An 18,858-nucleotide genomic window follows, 5' to 3' on the forward strand; every position below is an offset into this window, starting at 1 on the left:
TGGTGATTAGCAGCGAGATCATCGAGAGGATCCCCATGACCACGCTGAGACGTGAGAACTCGCACATAACATAACCATCTCCGATGACGGTACCAGTTCCAAACTGAGGCTGCAATCGATGGAGGCATCCCGTAGGTTTAGTACTTTTGCAATAATAACCTAATAATCAATACAAGCGAACGAATGAACCAGATGGACAGGACAAGCAATTGACCTTTTTGTTTTCGGCAACGATGCCGAAAACGAAGGCCTTCAAGCCAAAGTAGCAGAGAAGAAGGGCGAGCTTCGACCAAGCTGAAGCCGCCATTGTTGATGCTTGAGGATCGTTGCTTAATTTGTTTTCCTGCTGGGTGCTAAGTAATACCTTAGTAGCTTAATAAACTCTTTTGGATCCATTCGGGGCCTCGTTAGGATTACTATGCTGCTTGCCGGCATTTCTTATTCTTTGTTACGGGGAAATCTATGCATGTACGAATTAGTTATCGCTGCTGCCAAAATCTCAAGGAACGGTATATATGCTTACTATGTGGGTTTTGGTCTTTTTGTTTTTCTTATTTCTCACTAACACAAGGAAAAATAAAATTTATATGATGATGGTGTTCCTCAGCCATGCAAAACTCAATGTTTCGTGTGGAACCAGACACATTGATCGTGCAGCACCATTCAACCGATATGTTTGGCTTGTCGCGGTATTGGAGATCTATTCTGTAAAATATTGTGTAGAATATAAATTCATTCGTTAAAATATAAATATGCGAGAATTGGTTGGAGTAACAGCATTGCAATCTCCGCTTTCCCGCAAAAAAAAATCTCTGCTAACCACGTGATTACATGATGGCTTTCGGAAGCACAGTCCCATATGTTTGTGCAGTAATTTTTTTTGGAGAACAAAAGTTTTTTTCATGGTTTTAGATCATAAGTTTTTTTTTTTGAGAACATAAGGGTGGCATTGTTTTTTTTTTTGAGCAAAATAAGGGTAGCATTGTTGGTTGGGCAATATACTCAAGCAAAACAGGCCGAGATGTTTGGTCAGGTGATAAAGAAAAGGCCCATTGCAATTTACAGCTGACCGGGCCCATTGCAATGCAAAACCCATTGCCGTCTGCCTTCTTGTATCGATCGAGGGTTCGAAGACGACGCCATCACAATCGCTCTATTTGCCTTCCGATTGATCCGGATCCACCGTAGCGCAGCGAGGGCTTGCCGTCGACGACGGACGATCCGATGGAGGACGACCTCTTCTCCGAATACTCCTACGTGGAGCTGCGGGCGATTGTCAGGGAGAACCTGGCGAGCTTCCCGGAGGCGGGGGCGCTGAGCCCCACGGAGCTGGAGGCGGCGGTGGCCCGGATCATGTCGCAATCCGACCCCTCAACGCCGGCGCCGTCTCCAGCCGCAGGCATGGTCCGGCTGTCAGACGAGGACATAGCCGCGTTCATGTACCACAGGGAGACGGAGGCCCCCAGCGTCGACGACCTCCCCGGCGGGGTGTTTCCGCCCGGGTGGATCGAGGAGCGTAGGCGGCAGCTAGACGAGCAGTGCCGTCGTTGGCCGGCTGACAAGAGGAAGGCCAGCGGGGACGACTGCCTCCGGGTGCTGCTGGCCAAGATCAGGGTGGACCTTCTCACCAGGGGATACGTTGACGTCCCAGTGGAATTCCTGGAGGCTCAGATGGAGCAAGCGACCACCGGGGATGATGACGCCGGAGTTGCATGCATTGAGGAGGATCAGTGGTCGATGAAGACGATGATGAAGGTCTTGCAAAAGATTATGCACTCTCCAACACCTACATATTATCTTTAAATGTAATTATTTGTGCGTATTTTTGTAGCGCTCGTACAAGTGCATGATCTAACTAATGCAACCAAAAGACCGATCTAACGGAAGAGACTACGCAATACATTTATACGTCAACAACGCTAAGTTGTGCACAGATGGTCAATATATTTTCCCCAGCACTTATGCCTTAGTATATATCCACTAGAGTATATATAGATTTGTCTTGCAAGCTTCACCCAATCTGAAGAAGCACCGTACCCATGCATGCATTATTGCTGCTTTGCCTTCCCAACTATACTATGTGGGATCTTTGATATGTTGCTAAACACAGTAGTAATTAACTTCTTTTTGCTTGCCACCGATTCTTATTCTTCTTCTTTTTGGGTGCGGAAATCACTGTACGTATATATTTGAAGAAGTCAATCAGTAGTGGTAGTATGTGCACTTCATCATGTGGGTTTTATTTGTATTATGTCTTTACTAACAAAATCAAAAGAAAAATATGATGATGCCAGCGGGTCAGTAGAATTGAGAGAAATTCATTATGATTACTGAAACTAACTATTTGTTTGTGTATCAGACTATCAGTTCTTGCATGAACCTTTGTCACATAGACCCCCCCCCCCCCCCCCAAAGGAAATTCCAACAATATCTATTTTCGTCCCCCCACCCCCACCCCATGAATGAATTGTAAATCCAAAATGTTGAAATTGTGTGAATTTTGGAGTTGCAACGAATAAACTTACATCTAAGTTATAAATAAAAAGACAAACTATAATAGACAGACGAAGAATAAATAAAACATGAAATGAGTAAATGAAATAAAAATATAATAAGAATATCATGAAAGAAGATTCTTAATATAAGAAAGTCCAAATATATAGAAATATAATGAGTAAATGTTCAAATTTTGTTTGGTTTGCAGTCACATGAATTGCAAATTTGAAACAATGTTCACAACTATAAAAACAAATGTAAGCATGTCAGCTCAAAATTAAAGTCCATCGGATTCTCTCTATCGCCACTCAACAGGGCCCATAGCCCAATATCTCCCTATCCTAGGCCAATGCAAATCAAATTGCGGCAGTTACCAACAGAATTGCGGGTCAGCTAGCATACACACGGGTTTTTCCAACCTTCTTGAAGGCCCCTTCTGGTTTTTTACCTGTATTAAGAACCATTTGGAAGGTTCCGGTGTGGATTTTTCTGGCTTTCACTTATTTTTCCTTTCCCTGCTATTTCTTTTGCCGATTTTCTTTGATTTCTTTTTTATTTTACAAATAGTTTCCTTTTTAAAATGCTAAGAAATTTCAAACCTCATTTGGAATTTTAAAATTTGTTTGTGCTTTCAGAAAATCTTCAAGAGCTTTTCATAAAATGTTCGTGTTTCAACTTTTATTCGGAATTGCAAAAAAATGATCCCATTTTTAAAAATTTGTTCACAGATTAAATAAAATAGGTTAAAAAATTGTGCTGCTTTTGATCAAATGATACGAAAATTCAATAAATGTTCTGAATTTCCGAAAAATTCACATTTCCAAATATATTTTTCCAATAAATGTTTGGAAAATCAAAAAAATTGCCAAGCTACAAATTTTGTTCGTATTTTCCCAAAAAAGTTAGAAAATTCATTTTTTTGTAATTTTCAAAAATTGTTCTAACACTTTTCTAAAAATGTTTGCTACAGTAACTATGCCCCGGATAGGTACAGTACCTCGGGTTTGGTTTGCTACAGTTATCGGTTTGCTATAGTGCATCGTTCTTCCACTAGCTGTAGACTCCCGCTCGCTCACTTCACTGCATGCACCAATGGTTGGCCCTGTCGGGAGGCCACCTGTGCGTTTCTCTACCAATATGCCGCAAACAGCGGTAGATAGGACCTCCCCACACACATCGGCAAATTCTACTTGATGCATACAACAAGCACATTCTGGGACATTCCATCGTTCAATCCTTTTGTGTTGCCATTCTGCTATGATTTATTTTTAGTTTTATGTGTGTGCTGAGTTATTTTCAGGTGCAGTTTTCATTTGTTTTTTTTTTTGGTCTTCCTCAATTTTTCTCTTTTTTGTTGTAAGTATTTTTTGTTCCACCTTTTCCTTTTCGGTTTTCAATAGGATTTTTACTGTTCTTCTACTGGATATTTGTTTGTGTTTTCCTTTGTTTTTTCTTTGCTCCATTTTTGTCTATTTCTTTTGTTCTTTCTTTTCTTTCCAGTTTTCAAATATTTTTCTTATCTTTCCATTTTCCATTGTTTATTTCTTTCTTTTTTTAGTTTGTTCCTTTCCCTCTTTATTTCCTTTTTGATTAATAAAAAAACATGTTGGTCTATGTGAGCATACGATTATTTGTGAAGAAAGTACATTGTAACTATGTTTTAAAGCCAGCTGAACATTTTTGAATACATGGTGAATATTGTTTGAACATATCATGAATTTTTTTAAGCCTAGTGAACATAGTGAACACTTTTTTTCAACATGGTGGACTGCTTTTAGTAGATTATATAAAAACTTGTACATGCTGAACATATTTAAAACATGGTGAACATTTTTTTGAAGCCTGATGAACATTTTATTAGATGGTGGACCTTTTTTTTAGTAAATGTAGGGAACAGTGAATCAAATGACAGGCCGACAGTTCCACATGAATTAAATAAACTTTGAATGTAGTATACAAAAAACACGAACAAAACCCTCTATCGACGGTACAACATCACTTCCACCAATGTGGTTGGTGGTCCTTATCACTATGTCGCCAAGCTGCCCAACGATGCATAACTTTTTTCCAGATTAAGCATGGGCCATTGCTCAGATCTGGTAAACTCTTCTTTCATTCATCACTAAGAAAGTACCAGCAGATTGTGCTTTGTGGAGACCCTGGAATGACACCATCCATGAGGGGAATGCAAGGTGTTGACCTGCCAGTTTTCATGTCATATACCATGCCCGGATCCCTACCTCTCTCACCGATCCAGTACACACAATCACCCTTGAGTCCCGGAACACCTTCCGCATATATCGACACTGCATTGTTCCTCCCAACAAACACTGAGTGTCCCCTTAAGTCGGCCACAACGTCCCAACACGGTCGGCGCTGGGGGTCATACCTTAAAACAAATATTTCGTCATGTTCTACACGGCAACGACCCCCTCCTGGCTGCTGCTAAATAACCGTGCAGGCCGCATTCCTCCAGATTTGGTATAGGCACTAGTAGGAAAAGGGGCTTTTACCCCGGTTCATAAGGGCCTTTAGTCCCGGTTCTGGAACCGGGACTAAAGGGTCGTTACTAATGCCCTAGCCCTTTAGTCCCGGTTCTTACACGAACCGGGACTAAAGGCCGTCCACGTGGCCGGTGCGGGGAGCCCAGGCAGGAGGGCCTTTGGTCCCGGTTGGTGCCACCAACCGGGACCAATAGGCATCCACGCGTCAGCCCCTAGCAGGAGCTGAGGTTTTTTTTTTTTTGAAAGGGGGTGGTTTAGGGGTTTTGGGGGGTTAATTTAGTTGTTTCATATATTGTGTTAGCTAGCTAATTAATAGAGAGAAGTGTCCTCTCTTATCTCCGTGCTTGGTCGACGCTACGTACTATATACGTATGGAGAGGAGTAGACACGCTAGCTAGTAATCAAATGAAGGAAACAGAAGATCGTCATGAACATATGTAGACAGAGAGAAGTGATATCGACCACCTCTCCTTCTCCGAGATATTGGTCGAACAACAAGTTCTCGTATATCTATCCGACACTACCGGCTACATATATACAATAATTATCTCTTACAATACAATCTCCTAATTATATTGTAGGAACACAGGGTCCACATAGTATTCTCCGTTTTCAGCGATCACGTGGTCAAGGAAGAATGCCGCCAATTCCTCTTGAATTCCTCGCATACGATCTTCTGCTAGGAGTTGATCCCGCTTCCGAAAAATCTAATTTGAAGAAGGGGGTCAATACATATATATATGAATAAATGAAACTCAACACAAATGATGGTAATAAAATAAAATTGTGAATATTATTGCTTACGCACTTCATATTGTTCTTCAGTGTAGCCCCGCTCACAGGTATGGTAGCGGATGGACTCGCAAACGTAGTATCCACAGTAATTATTCCCGGGTTGCTGCCACAACCACTTTACAAGAAATAGAGGTCAATCAAACTGATAAGCAAGCATGCTAAATGGTATTGATCAAACTAGCGCTTGAATCACTAGGAGATGCGCGGAACATGCTACTATAGTACTTACTTTCGGGTGTCTAAATTGCAGCTGGTTCGGCAGTCCCGGGGCTTTTGAGGTGAATTTTCTCCAAACCCTGCCAGACAAAGAAAACAATTACTTGATATCAGGAAATGAACAAAGTTGCTGATATGGTGGATAATGATCGATTTAACTTACTTCTGGAGCATTTGAGTCATGTTCGCATAGTCCTGGGGATCTTTTCGTCTCGAGTCTAAGACGGTTACTACTCCCGGCTCAAGCTTAATCTCTAGGAGAATATAGTGGAAGCTGCGCATGCATGCATAAGTCATCAATTACATTACCATAACCTGGACTAATAAGGGAAACCGAATATGCAGAAGACAGTAACACTCACTTGAAGTTGTAAGGAAAGAGTATTATATCTTTGTTTTGATTTAATACCAACGATTGTAGCAAGTTGGCCTCGGCTTCTTTGGGATGTTTTTCAACCGTATATGCATCTATGAGATTTGTGTTGATGAACCCAATATCACCGATTTGTCTTTTCTTCAATTCGGCGATCTTCAATCTGCATAATATAGTGAGGATAAGTATAAATACATGCAATGAAAGAGCTGACCTATATAGAGAGACTTAATGACAGAAGTAGTACTACTTACAGACAGTAGCAAGTGATCGTTGTTTTATCGAGGGACTTTAGATTGTAAAACTGGAAGAAATCCTCAAATGGAACATTCAGCAGTTCAATTCCAACGAGGTCATGCTCCGGTTTAACTCTCAGCGTCAAAGTACTCATCCCATCAGACTCTCTGCAGGTTTTCATGTACCAATCATGTAGTCTTCGCATCATCGTGCTTAGAGATCTGACATCTTTGACGAGAGGCTTCCCGTAATGGTATTTGTGGTTGTCCACCTCCATGATTTCATAATGTACATCGTCGGGCAGGTAATCTCCAAGATTGCTATAACCGGGCACCATACCCGGATCATTAGCGACGATGTCTTTTGACACCTTGAGCGGGGGGCACGATTGGTTCGCTTGTTCGCCGAGCTGGGCAATTTTTTTCCCAGCTCGTCGTTCTTTCATCCTTTTATCACTGACAGTACTTCCCGACCGCTCCGCTTCGGCATATGCCTTTCCAAGAACGCGCTCATAGTTGCCTCTTGGCGGAGACTTTGGTGGTTTTGTCAGGGCAGCCAGAGTGCGCTTTGCTTTCACCGGATCTACCTTCTCCTCCGGAGGTGGATGTTTCTTTGCTTTGACCCCTTCAAAGAAGTTCTTCACTTCGGCTCGCACGATCTTCGCGTTCTCCTCCTCGGTCCTCTCATATGGTAACTTCTCTGGAGTCTTCAGAGAAGGACCGAATCTGTATTGCCTCCCGCCTCTGGCAGCTGTACTGCTAGACGCCGGCAGAGCAGACGGAGCGGCTGCGGCTGTCTTCTTTCCTTGCTTACGAGGCGGAGGAGAAGGACTACGACGCGCCGGAGCAGCCGCAGCGGCGGCGGGTCTCTTCCGCCCTTGCTGACGAGGCGGAGAAGGAGGAGGCTGGCTGCCCTGGCGCGCCGGCGCTGGCGGAGAAGGAGGCGGAGTGCCGCCACGCGCCGGAGAAGGAGGCTGAGTGCCCTGATCACTCGCCGGAGGAGGGAGGAGGCGGAGTGCCCTTACTCGCCGGAGCCGTCCAGTTCGGAAGCTTGATGAGCTCCTTCCGCCATAGGCATGGAGTCTTCAGAGCTAAACCCAGCCGAGTCTCCCCTTCACCGGTAGGGTGGTCAAGCTGGAGGTCCTCAAATCCCTCCGTTATTTCATCCACCATCACCCTAGCATATCCTTCTGGAATCGGCCGGCAGTGGTAGGTTGCGCCGGGTTCAGTAGGTAAAACAGAGCCAACAGCCGCCTTGACTTTCAAGTTCTGCCATTCCGCCATAAGGTGGCAATGTTGAGACTCCGTGATAGCATCCACGGGGTAGCTAGGAGTAGCCGCATGCTCCAGCTGAGGCAGCTCGGTGGAAGCCACGCTGCTTCTACGCTGAGATGGCGGTGTAGCTTCGGGGGCAGTTTCGGCATCTCTATTGCCGTCTCGTTCCTCTAGCACTTGAACCCTTTCGTGCAGACGCTGAATTTGGATCTGCTCCACTTTTTTCCTCCTCTCCTGGGTTTTGTAACCGCCCGCGTCCGGAAAACCAGCCTTCCACGGAACGGAGCCTGGCGTGCCTCGTGTCCGTCCAGGGTGCTCAGGATTCCCGAGGGCCATTGTGAGCTCGTCGTTCTCTCTGTCTGGAACGAACGTCCCTTGCTGCGCTGCATCGATATAGTGCTTAAGCTTCTTGACGGGTATTGCAAGTTGCTCGTCCGTCCAACGACACCTCCCTGATACAGGGTCCAAGGTTCCGCCAGCCCCGAAGAACCAAGTCCGGCAACGGTCTGGCCAGTTCATTGTCTCTGGTTCGATCCCTTTATCAAGCAGATCCCTCTCAGACTTGGCCCACTTAGGCCGGGCTTTGAGGTAGCCACCTGACCCCGTGCGATGGTGAAGCTTCTTCTTCGCAGCATTCTGCTTGTTTGTCGCTGACATCTTCTTACTCTTTTCCGATGTCTTGTGGGCCACAAATGCGGGCCAGTGATCTCTGATCTTCTCATACCGGCCGACGAATTCTGGTGTCTCTTCTTTGTCGACAAAAGTTTTCAGCTCATTCTTCCACCTCCTGAATAGGTCTGCCATCTTCTTAAGAGCATGAGACTTGATTAATTGCTCTATAACTGGCTTCTCCGGATCCTCCTCTGGCGGTAGGGTGAAATTTGCCTTCAGCTCAGTCCAAAGATCATCTTTCTGCATATCATTGACATAAGACACCTCAGGGTCTTCCTTCTTAGGCTTATACCATTGGTGGATGCTGATCGGGATCTTGTCCCTAACTAGAACCCCGCACTGAGCAGCAAAAGCATCCTTTGTCCGGAGGGGTTCAATCGGTTGGCCGTCGCGCGCGATTGCTGTGATCTCAAACCTTTCATCCGAGCGCAACTTTCTCTTCGGGCCTCGTCTCTTTACCGCAGTTGTGCTCGATCCGGAGGGCTAGAAAAAAGAAGAAAGACGAGTGTTAATTAATATGTGTACATACCAAAACAATGAATGCATCAATTAGCTAGTCAGCACAGGCTTAACTAATATATTTACCTGGCCGGACTCTGTTCGGTCACCGGAGCCGTCACCACGGGCTCCTTCTTGCACCAGCATTGGGTCACCGGAGCCATCATAATCATGTCTTTCCTCCTCCACTCTTCGATCACCGCAGCCTGCTTCTTCACCCTGTTCTTCCAGACCATCATTGTCGTTAAGATACGACAAGATATCACCTCCGGCTAAGATTATGTCCCCCAACACATCTTCTGCTTGCTCATCTCGTCCGTGCTCCATTGTTTCTGCAAATATTACAACATGGCAATTATTACACAAACATGACAGCAGGTGGATATATTAGTGCAAACGTAGACCTAGCTTATTCCGGGTTTGGGGTGGCCTAGGCAACGCTTCAAGGGTAGGGGCGCGGCGGGAGGGGGTAGGAGACCGACATCGTTTTTTTCTAGGGTTTGGGTGTCCTCGAGAGTTTTGGTCGAGCGAGAGGGCCGGGGGGTGCTCCCGTGGTATAAGTTATCACGGTCGAGAGGGGGTATACATATCGACCGTCCATCATGTCGAAGTTATCTGGGAGGGAGTTATATATATCGACAACGACGACATACATACACGGGAAAATAATGTTATCGGGGAGGGGGTATATATCGACCCCCCCCCCCACGTGTTGAAGTTATCGGGAGGGGGTTTTATATCGACAACGACGACATACATACACGGGAAAATAATGTTATCGAGGAGGGGGTATATCGACCCCCCCTCGTGTTGAAGTTATCGGGAGGGGGTAATATCGACAACGACAACATACATACACGGGAAAATAATGTTATCGGGGAGGGGGTATATCGACCCCCCCCCCCACGTGTTGAAGTTATCAGGAGGGGGTTATATCGACAACGACGACATATATACACGGGAAAATAATGTTATCGGGGAGGGGGTATATCGACCCCCCCCTCGTGTTGAAGTTATCGGGAGGGGTATATATCGACGACGACAGACCCGATAAAACATAAGAAAACGAAGAAGAAATAAAAAGAGGAGAGAAGAAGAAAGGAATAGAGGAGAGGATTGAAGAAAAAAAAAGAAGAAAAAAAAGAGGAGAAGAAGAAAGGAATAGAGGAGAAGAAGAAAAAATAGAATATTTTCTATTTTTTCTTCTTCTCCTCTATTCCTTTCTTCTTCTCCTCTTCTTTTTCTTCTTTTTTCCTCTTCTTATTTATATCTCCTCTTCTTCCTCTCCTCTTCTTCTTTCTTTCCTCTTCTTATTTTCTTCTTTCCTATCCTTCTTTTTCTTCTTCTTCCCTTCCTAGCTAGATATATAAAACTTTTCTAAAATTGTAACTTTTGCATATATAAAACTTTTCCATGTGGATCATCATTTCTCATATATATCGAATATATATCCATTGTCATATATAAAAACTTTCTATATATGAACAAAAAACTTTCTATGAACAAAAAAACATTTTTGACATATATATTCATACATTTTGAACATCTACATACATACAAATTTTTTTTGTTCACATATACATTATAGCCACATACACATATACATCACATATGAACAAAAAATTAAACTAATAAAAAAAAAACAGAGCCGGGGCGGCGGCTCTCACAGCGGGGGCGGCTAGGACGATGGCGACGGCGGGGGCGGGGGCGGCGAGGGCGCCGGCGCACGGGGCCGGGACGGGGCGGGGCGGCGAGGGCGCCGGCGAGCACGCGCGGGCCGGGCAGGGGGGCTCGGGGCGCCGAGGCGGCGCGCGCGAGCAGGGGAGCACGAGGCGGGGCGGCGCGTGGGGGCAGGGCGACGGCGACGAGCACCGGGCGGCGACCCGTCGAGGCAAGGGCGCGGGGCGACGGCGATGAGGAGCGGGCGGCGACGGCGAGCACGGGCAGCCTGGCGGCGTCGGGGGCAACTGGCGAGGTATGTCGAAAATTTCCTAAGTGTGGACTTATATAGCAAAGCCTTTAGTCCCGGTTCGTGGCACCAACCGGGACTAAAGGTGGGCATTAGTCCCGGTTGGTGCCACCAACCGGGACCAAAGGCCTCTTTTCAGCAGCCCAAAGGGCGGGAAGCGGCGGCCTTTGGTCCCGGTTGGTGGCACCAACCGGGACTAAAGGGGGGGCATTGGTCCCGGTTGGTGCCACCAACCGGGACCAAAGGCCTTGCGCTGCCCGCGGCCAAAAGTTTAGTCCCACCTCGCTAGTTGAGAGGGGCTCGGAGTGGTTTATAAGCTCCACTGCGGCTGCCCTCTCGAGCTCCTCTCAAATGCAGGCTTACGGGCCTAATGTCACACTGTGCTGTCTGTTGGCCTATTGGGCCTTCTGCGGGCCTGAATCCTGGCCCAGGTTGGGTTTCTAGTCGTATTCAGGCCGTGGTGGCCCAATAGGTGGCAGTTTTTTAAATTTTTTGCATTATTTATTTTCTTTTGTTTTTTGCTTTATTTTTTAATTCTTTTTGCTTTTAGGTCAGCAAAATTATAAACTGTCTGTTAGTGCCATTAGTTTTAGAAAACATATAAACTTTCTATTAGTGCCATTAGTTCTTTATGAAAATTCTTTTTGCTGTATTTAGTTTTTTTATTTTTCTTTTTTGCTATATTTATTTTGTTTTATTTCTACTTACAACAAAAAACTTATTTATTTTATTTTATTTTGTTTCTAATTACTTATTTATTTTACTTATGATAATTCTTTCTGCTATTAAAGTTTCTATCAAAAAAAGTTCTTTATGAAAATTCTTTTTGCTTTTAATGATTAAAAATAAAAAAGAGGCGCAATGCGCGTTGATTTGCTTCAAGCCTTTCGGAATAGTGTAGACTGCACTGCACATAGCTCGATGCAGTCTACCTTATTCCTCAAGGCTTGAAGCTAAGCAACATGAGCATTGCGCCTCTTCTTCATCGTCTCTGCACTCAGGGCTTATAAACCGCTCCTAATGCCTCTCAGCTAGCGAGGTTGGACTAAAAAACTGCTTAGCTAGTAAGAAACTCTAGTACCGGTTCGTGCCACGAACAGGTACTAAAGGTGCTCGTGGGGCCACAGCCTCATTAGTACCGGTTCGTGGCACCAACAGGGACCAAAGGGTGGAATTGGTCCCGGTTCGTGCCACCAACCGGGACCAATGGCCTTGCACAGCGCGTGGTGGTGAGTTTAGTCCCACCTCGCTAGCTAAGAGAGAGCCGCACCTGTTTATAAGGTGCGGTGCGCCTGAGCTGTCGAGCTCCTCTCTAAAGCAGGCTTACGGGCCTAACCTCTCTGCACTCAGGGCTTATAAAGCATTTCAAATGAACTCTGAAAAGGTTGAAAGTTGGCATGGTATCATCATTTCATCCACATAGCATGTGCAAGAAAGTTGAGAGGGTTACGGCAAAAACTAGATGCACTTCTTGTACAAAACGGACAATGGTATCATACTCGTCTATTACAAAGTTGGCATGCTATCATCATAATAGTTGCGGGAGAAAGTCTTCACTTTTTCTTCGCTTGTGTCATTTGCTTATTGCGCCGTAACCATGGATAATCTTCATCGTTTATCAGGATGCTTGGGTCAGCCTTGACTTTGAAGGGAGGAATTTCATGAAACTTTTCATAATCTTCAGACATGTCTGTCTTGCCCTCCACTCCCACAATGTCCCTTTTTCCTGAAAGAACTATGTGCCGCTTTGGCTCATCGTATGATGTATTCGCTTCCTTATCTTTTCTTTTCCTCGGTCTGGTAGACATGTCCTTCACATAGATAACCTGTGCCACATCATTGGCTAGGACGAACGGTTCGTCAGTGTACCCAAGATTGTTCAGATCCACTGTTGTCATTCCGTACTGTGGGTCTACCTGTACCCCGCCTCCTGACAGATTGACCCATTTGCACTTAAACAAAGGGACCTTAAAATCATGTCCGTAGTCAAGTTCCCATATGTCCATTATGTAACCATAATATGTGTCCTTTCCCCTCTCGGTTGCTGCATCAAAGCGGACACCGCTGTTTTGGTTGGTGCTCTTTTGATCTTGGGCGATCGTGTAAAATGTATTCCCATTTATCTCGTATCCTTTGTAAGTCAATACAGTCGAAGATGGTCCCCTGGACAACGAGTACAACTCATCACAAACAGTGGTGTCACCTCTGAGACGTGTTTCCAACCAACTGCTGAAAGTCCTGATGTGTTCACATGTAATCCAGTCGTCACACTGCTCCGGGTGTTTGGAGCGCAGACTGTTCTTGTGTTCATCGACATACGGGGTCACCAAGGTAGAGTTCTGTAGAACTGTGTAGTGTGCTTCAGACCAAGAATATCCGTCCCTGCATATTATTGAGTTCCCCCCTCCAAGCGTGCCTTTTCCAGTCAGTCTCCCCTCATACCGCGATTTAGGGAGACCTATCTTCTTAAGGCCAGGAATGAAGTCAACACAAAACCCAATGACATCCTCTGTTTGATGGCCCATGGAGATGCTTCCTTCTGGCCTAGCGCGGTTACGGACATATTTCTTTAGGACTCCCATGAACCTCTCAAAGGGGAACATATTGTGTAGAAATACGGGCCCCAGAATGACAATCTCGTCGACTAGATGAACTAGGACGTGCGTCATGATATTGAAGAAGGATGGTGGGAACACCAGCTCGAAACTGACAAGACATTGCGCCACATCACTCCTTAGCCTTGGTATGATTTCTGGATCGATCACCTTCTGAGAGATTGCATTGAGGAATGCACATAGCTTCACAATGGCTAATCGGACGTTTTCCGGTAGAAGCCCCCTCAATGCAACCGGAAGCAGTTGCGTCATAATCACGTGGCAGTCATGAGACTTTAGGTTCTGGAACTTTTCTCTGGCATATTTATTATTCCCTTTATATTCGACGAGAAGCCAGTCGGGACCTTCATACTGAGCAGGCATTCAAAGAAGATTTCTTTCTCTTCTTTCGTAAGAGCGTAGCTGGCAGGACCTTCATACTGCTTCGGAGGCATGCCGTCTTTTTCGTGCAAACGTTGCAGGTCCTCCCGTGCCTCAGGTGTATCTTTTGTCTTCCCATACACGCCCAAGAAGCCTAGCAGGTTCACGCAAAGGTTCTTCGTCACGTGCATCACGTCGATTGAAGAGCGGACCTCTAGCTCTTTCCAGTAGGGTAGGTCCCAAAATATAGATTTCTTCTTCCACATGGGTGCGTGTCCCTCAACGTCATTCGGAACAGCTAGTCCGCCGGGACCCTTTCCAAAGATTACGTGTAAATCATTGACCATAGCAAGTACGTGATCACCGGTACGCATGGCGGGCTTCTTCCGGTGATCTGCCTCGCCTTTGAAATGCTTGCCTTTCTTTCGACATTGATGGTTGGTCGGAAGAAATCGACGATGGCCCAGGTACACATTCTTCCTGCTTTTGTCCAGGTATATACTTTTAGTGTCATGTAAACAGTGCGTGCATGCGTGGTATCCCTTGTTTGTCTGTCCTGAAAGGTTACTGAGAGCGGGCCAATCGTTGATGGTTACAAACAGCAACGCGTGCAGGTTAAATTCCTCCTGTTTGTGCTCATCCCACGTACGTACACCGTTTCCATTCCACAGCTGTAAAAGTTCTTCAACTAATGGCCTTAGGTACACATCAATGTCATTGCCGGGTTGCTTAGGGCCTTGGATGAGAACTGGCATCATAATGAACTTCCGCTTCATGCACATCCAAGGAGGAAGGTTATACATACATAGAGTCACGGGCCAGGTGCTGTGATTGCTGCTCTGCTCCCCGAAAGGATTAATGCCATCCGCGCTTAAACCAAACCATACGTTCCTTGGGTCAGCTGCAAACTCAGCCCAGTACTTTCTCTCGATTTTTCTCCACTGCGACCCGTCAGCGGGTGCTCTCAACTTCCCGTCTTTCTTACGGTCCTCACTGTGCCATCGCATCAACTTGGCATGCTCTTCGTTTTTGAACAGACGTTTCAACCGTGGTATTATAGGAGCATACCACATCACCTTCGCAGGAACCCTCTTCCTGGGGGGCTCGCCGTCAACATCACCAGGGTCATCTCGTCTCATCTTATACCGCAATGCACCGCATACTGGGCATGCGTTCAGATCCTTGTACGCACCGCGGTAGAGGAGGCAGTCATTAGGGCATGCATGTATCTTCTGCACCTCCAATCCTAGAGGGCATACGACCTTCTTTGCTGCGTATGTACTGTCGGGCAATTCGTTATCCTTTGGAAGCTTCTTCTTCAATATTTTCAATAGCTTCTCAAATCCTTTGTCAGGCACAGCATTCTCTGCCTTCCACTGCAGCAATTCCAGTACGGTACCGAGCTTTGTGTTGCCATCTTCGCAATTGGGGTACAACCTTTTTTTGTGATCCTCTAACATGCGATCGAACTTCAGCTTCTCCTTTTGACTTTCGCATTGCGTCCTTGCATCGACAATGACCCGGCGGAGATCATCATCATCGGGCACTGATTCCTCTTCATCTTCAGCAGCTTCCCCCCTTGCAGCATCATTGGGCACATCGTCCTGTTCCTCTTGATCTTTAGCAACTTCCCCCGTTGCAGCATCACCGTATTCAGGGGGCACATAGTTGTCATCGTCCTCTTCTTCTTCGCCGTCTTCCATCATAACCCCCATTTCTCCGTGCCTCGTCCAAACATTATAGTGTGGCATGAAACCCTTGTAAAGCAGGTGGGTATGAAGGATTTTCCGGTCAGAGTAAGACTTCGTATTCCCACATGTAGGGCATGGACAATACATAAAACCATTCTGCTTGTTTGCCTCAGCCACTTCGAGAAAATCATGCACGCCCTTAATGTACTCGGAGGTGTGTCTGTCACTGTACATCCATTGCCGGTTCATCTGCGTGCATTATATATAATTAAGTGTGTCAAAAACCATTACAGAACATCATGAATAGATAATTAAGTGACCAAATTAATAGAAGTTCATCATCACATTAGAACCAAAGTACATACATAGTTCTCATCTAACAACATATATATAGCTCTCCAGAGCATCTAATTAATTAAACCATACATTGAAACTATGTAAAACATTTCAATGCGAAAACAAATGCGATCATAATCGCAACCAAGGTAACAATTGATCCAACGGCATAATGATACCAAGCCTCGGTATGAATGGCATATTTTCTAATCTTTCTAATCTTCAAGCGCATTGCATCCATCTTGATCTTGTGATCATCGACGGCAACTCCAATATCATCTTCTCCTCCTCAATTTTTTTTATTTTTTCCTTCAAGTAATTGTTTTCTTCTTCAACTAAATTTAACCTCTCGACAGTAGGGTCGGTTAGAATTTCCGGTTCAACCACCTCCTAGATAAATAAAATCTATGTCACGCTGGTCGGTATATTTGTCATAAACAATAAATGAATCAAATAGTTATAAAAAGATAATATATACCACATCCGAATCATAGACAGGACGAGGGCCGACGGGGGCGGGTACCAAAACCATCGCACTATGTAATAAGAAGGAATAACATAGTAAGAAAATTAGACAAGTATCTATCTAAAGTAAGAATTTTTTTTTTCAATAAGAAGATAAGAACAAGAGGCTCACCACGGTGTTGCCGGCGACGAGATCGGCGCGGGCAGTCGACGGCGGTGAAGACGGGAATGGGACGTGACGGGCCGCTAAACCTAGACAAATCTCGAGGAAAATGGAGCTTTGAGGTCGAGCTTCGAGAGGACAAAGTTTAACTAGTGTGGCTCGGGCATTTCATCGAACACCTCATGTGCATAGGAGGTGAGTTAGAGCACCACAAAGCCCTCCCCTCGCCGTCCAGAGAAAAACAGAGCACTGGAGTGCTCTGCTCGCGGGCGAGGGGTATATATAGGCACCTCATTGGTCCCGGTTCGTGGCATGAACCGGTACTAAATCCGGGCCTTCTGTCCCGGTTCATGCCAAGAACCGGGACAAATGGTTGTGGGCCAGGAGCGAGGACCATTAGTCCTGATTCATGGCTCGAACCGGGACAAATGGTTCCATACGAACCGGGACCAATGCCCACGAGGCCCCGGCCGGCCCCCTGGGCTCACGAACCGGGACGAATGCCCCTATGGGTCCCGGTTCGTGACTGAACCGGGGCTAATGTGAAAACTGCCCTGTGACCTATGCCCTGTTTTCTACTAGTGAGGTTACCATCGCAGAACACAAGGTTATTAACACTAGTGAAAGTCGAGATTGTATTATACGGCGGGGCGAAACTAGTGGCGGCATCGAACAGTAGGTTGCTTCCCACAGACGATAACAATGTCTCTACAGTAGCCAGCGCGTTTAGATCCGGTCCTGTCCCATACATCTGCATGATTCGCTTGTTGTGCACTATATGACGTGCTAATGTGTGGACCTCGAGGATGACAGGTTCCCGGCGGCGGCGCTGTGGCAGGTGGAGCACGTGGACATCTCCAAACCGAGTGAGGCAGTAGACCATACCATTTTTGTGGTAGAGGAGGTCAGCGATCTGGTCTCCAGCGGCGAGGCGGATGGGGTCGAGGACGGCCCACCTCCTGGCCCCAACGGTGACGTAGGCAAGCCTATTGATGTCACATATCACGGCGGCTAGGAAGTCATCAGTGGTGGGGTTGGGCGCAAAGACCATCTTGGAGACGAGGCGGCTGTCGTAGATCAGCGAGGGCAGGAGGATCTCGGCGGCCATGACGGGGTGGAAGAGGCTAAGCAGACTATGACCACCGTCGATGCAGACGGAGAGGGCAAGCCATCCGCCACAGCAGCCAAGACAGGTCCTAACCGAGGGGATTGTGGTGAGGTTGAACGAGCGGCACGCGGCGGGGCAGAGCTTGCCTGAAGGGATGGGATTAAGCCCGAAGGAGCGACGCGTGGGGATCGAGGCTGCAGTGGTACGACGCTTGATGACGGTGGTGATGTAGCGCTTGGTGGGGTCGTCGCCGTGGTCCACGAGCAACGGCGGAGATGGTGGTGTGAGCGCGGAACGCCAAGTCGGGCAGGTTCCCCGCGCACTCGCGTAGCACTTGAGGTCGTCAAGTCCGTCGGCGATGCGGCAGACAAGCTCTGGCGGCAGATCTGCCCAGGACATGGCAGGGCAAGGATTTTGGCGAGGTTGGGGAATTTCTTAATAAAAAACGAGGGGCTTTCGCTGCCACACAAAAAGAAACAAAAGAGAGAAGCTGAGTGCCCTGGCCTATGATGAAAATCTTTTAAAGCGTCTGACTGAGCCACGGAAACGTGCATGCAGAAATTGCGGTAACAGTTGTATATATAATTTAATTAATGCATCCAGAAGTCGTGATTTCCGTCCACCAAATCAATATAGAATTTAATTAATGCTTCCACAAATTACGTAAAATACTCAAATGTTTTTCCTTGGTAAATCGTGATTTCTTACTTTCTTTGTTGTTATTTTTGGTAAGTCGTGATTGCTTGAACATAGACATATGCCCCATCGGTCCCACATTAGCTGGCTCGAATTTTACTCCCTCCGTCCCAAAATTCTTGTCTTAGATTTGTCTAAATACGGATGTATCAAGTCACGTTTTAGTATTAGATACATCCGTATCTAGACAAATCTAAGACAAGAATTTTGAGACGGAGGGAGTACTAAATAAAGATGTATCTAGGCACGCTTTAGTGTTGTATACACCCGTCTCTAAACAAATCTAGATCAACTAATTTGGAGAGAAGGCTGTACAAAATATTAATGTTGTTCAGATTTGGTTCCAACAAACAACTAAAATATTTTTCTATAGCACTAAGCTGGCATGGA

General features: G+C 46.0%; 1 pseudogene; it reads right to left on the reverse strand.

Moving 5' to 3' along the window:
* Positions 1-4,608: 4,608 nt before the first annotated feature.
* Positions 4,609-18,171, reverse strand: LOC123076702 (uncharacterized; annotated as a pseudogene).
* Between the last annotated feature and the right edge of the window lie 687 nt (positions 18,172-18,858).

The sequence above is a fragment of the Triticum aestivum genome, chromosome 3D (assembly GCF_018294505.1).
Source record: "Triticum aestivum cultivar Chinese Spring chromosome 3D, IWGSC CS RefSeq v2.1, whole genome shotgun sequence".
NCBI classification, from domain to species: Eukaryota; Viridiplantae; Streptophyta; class Magnoliopsida; order Poales; family Poaceae; genus Triticum; species Triticum aestivum.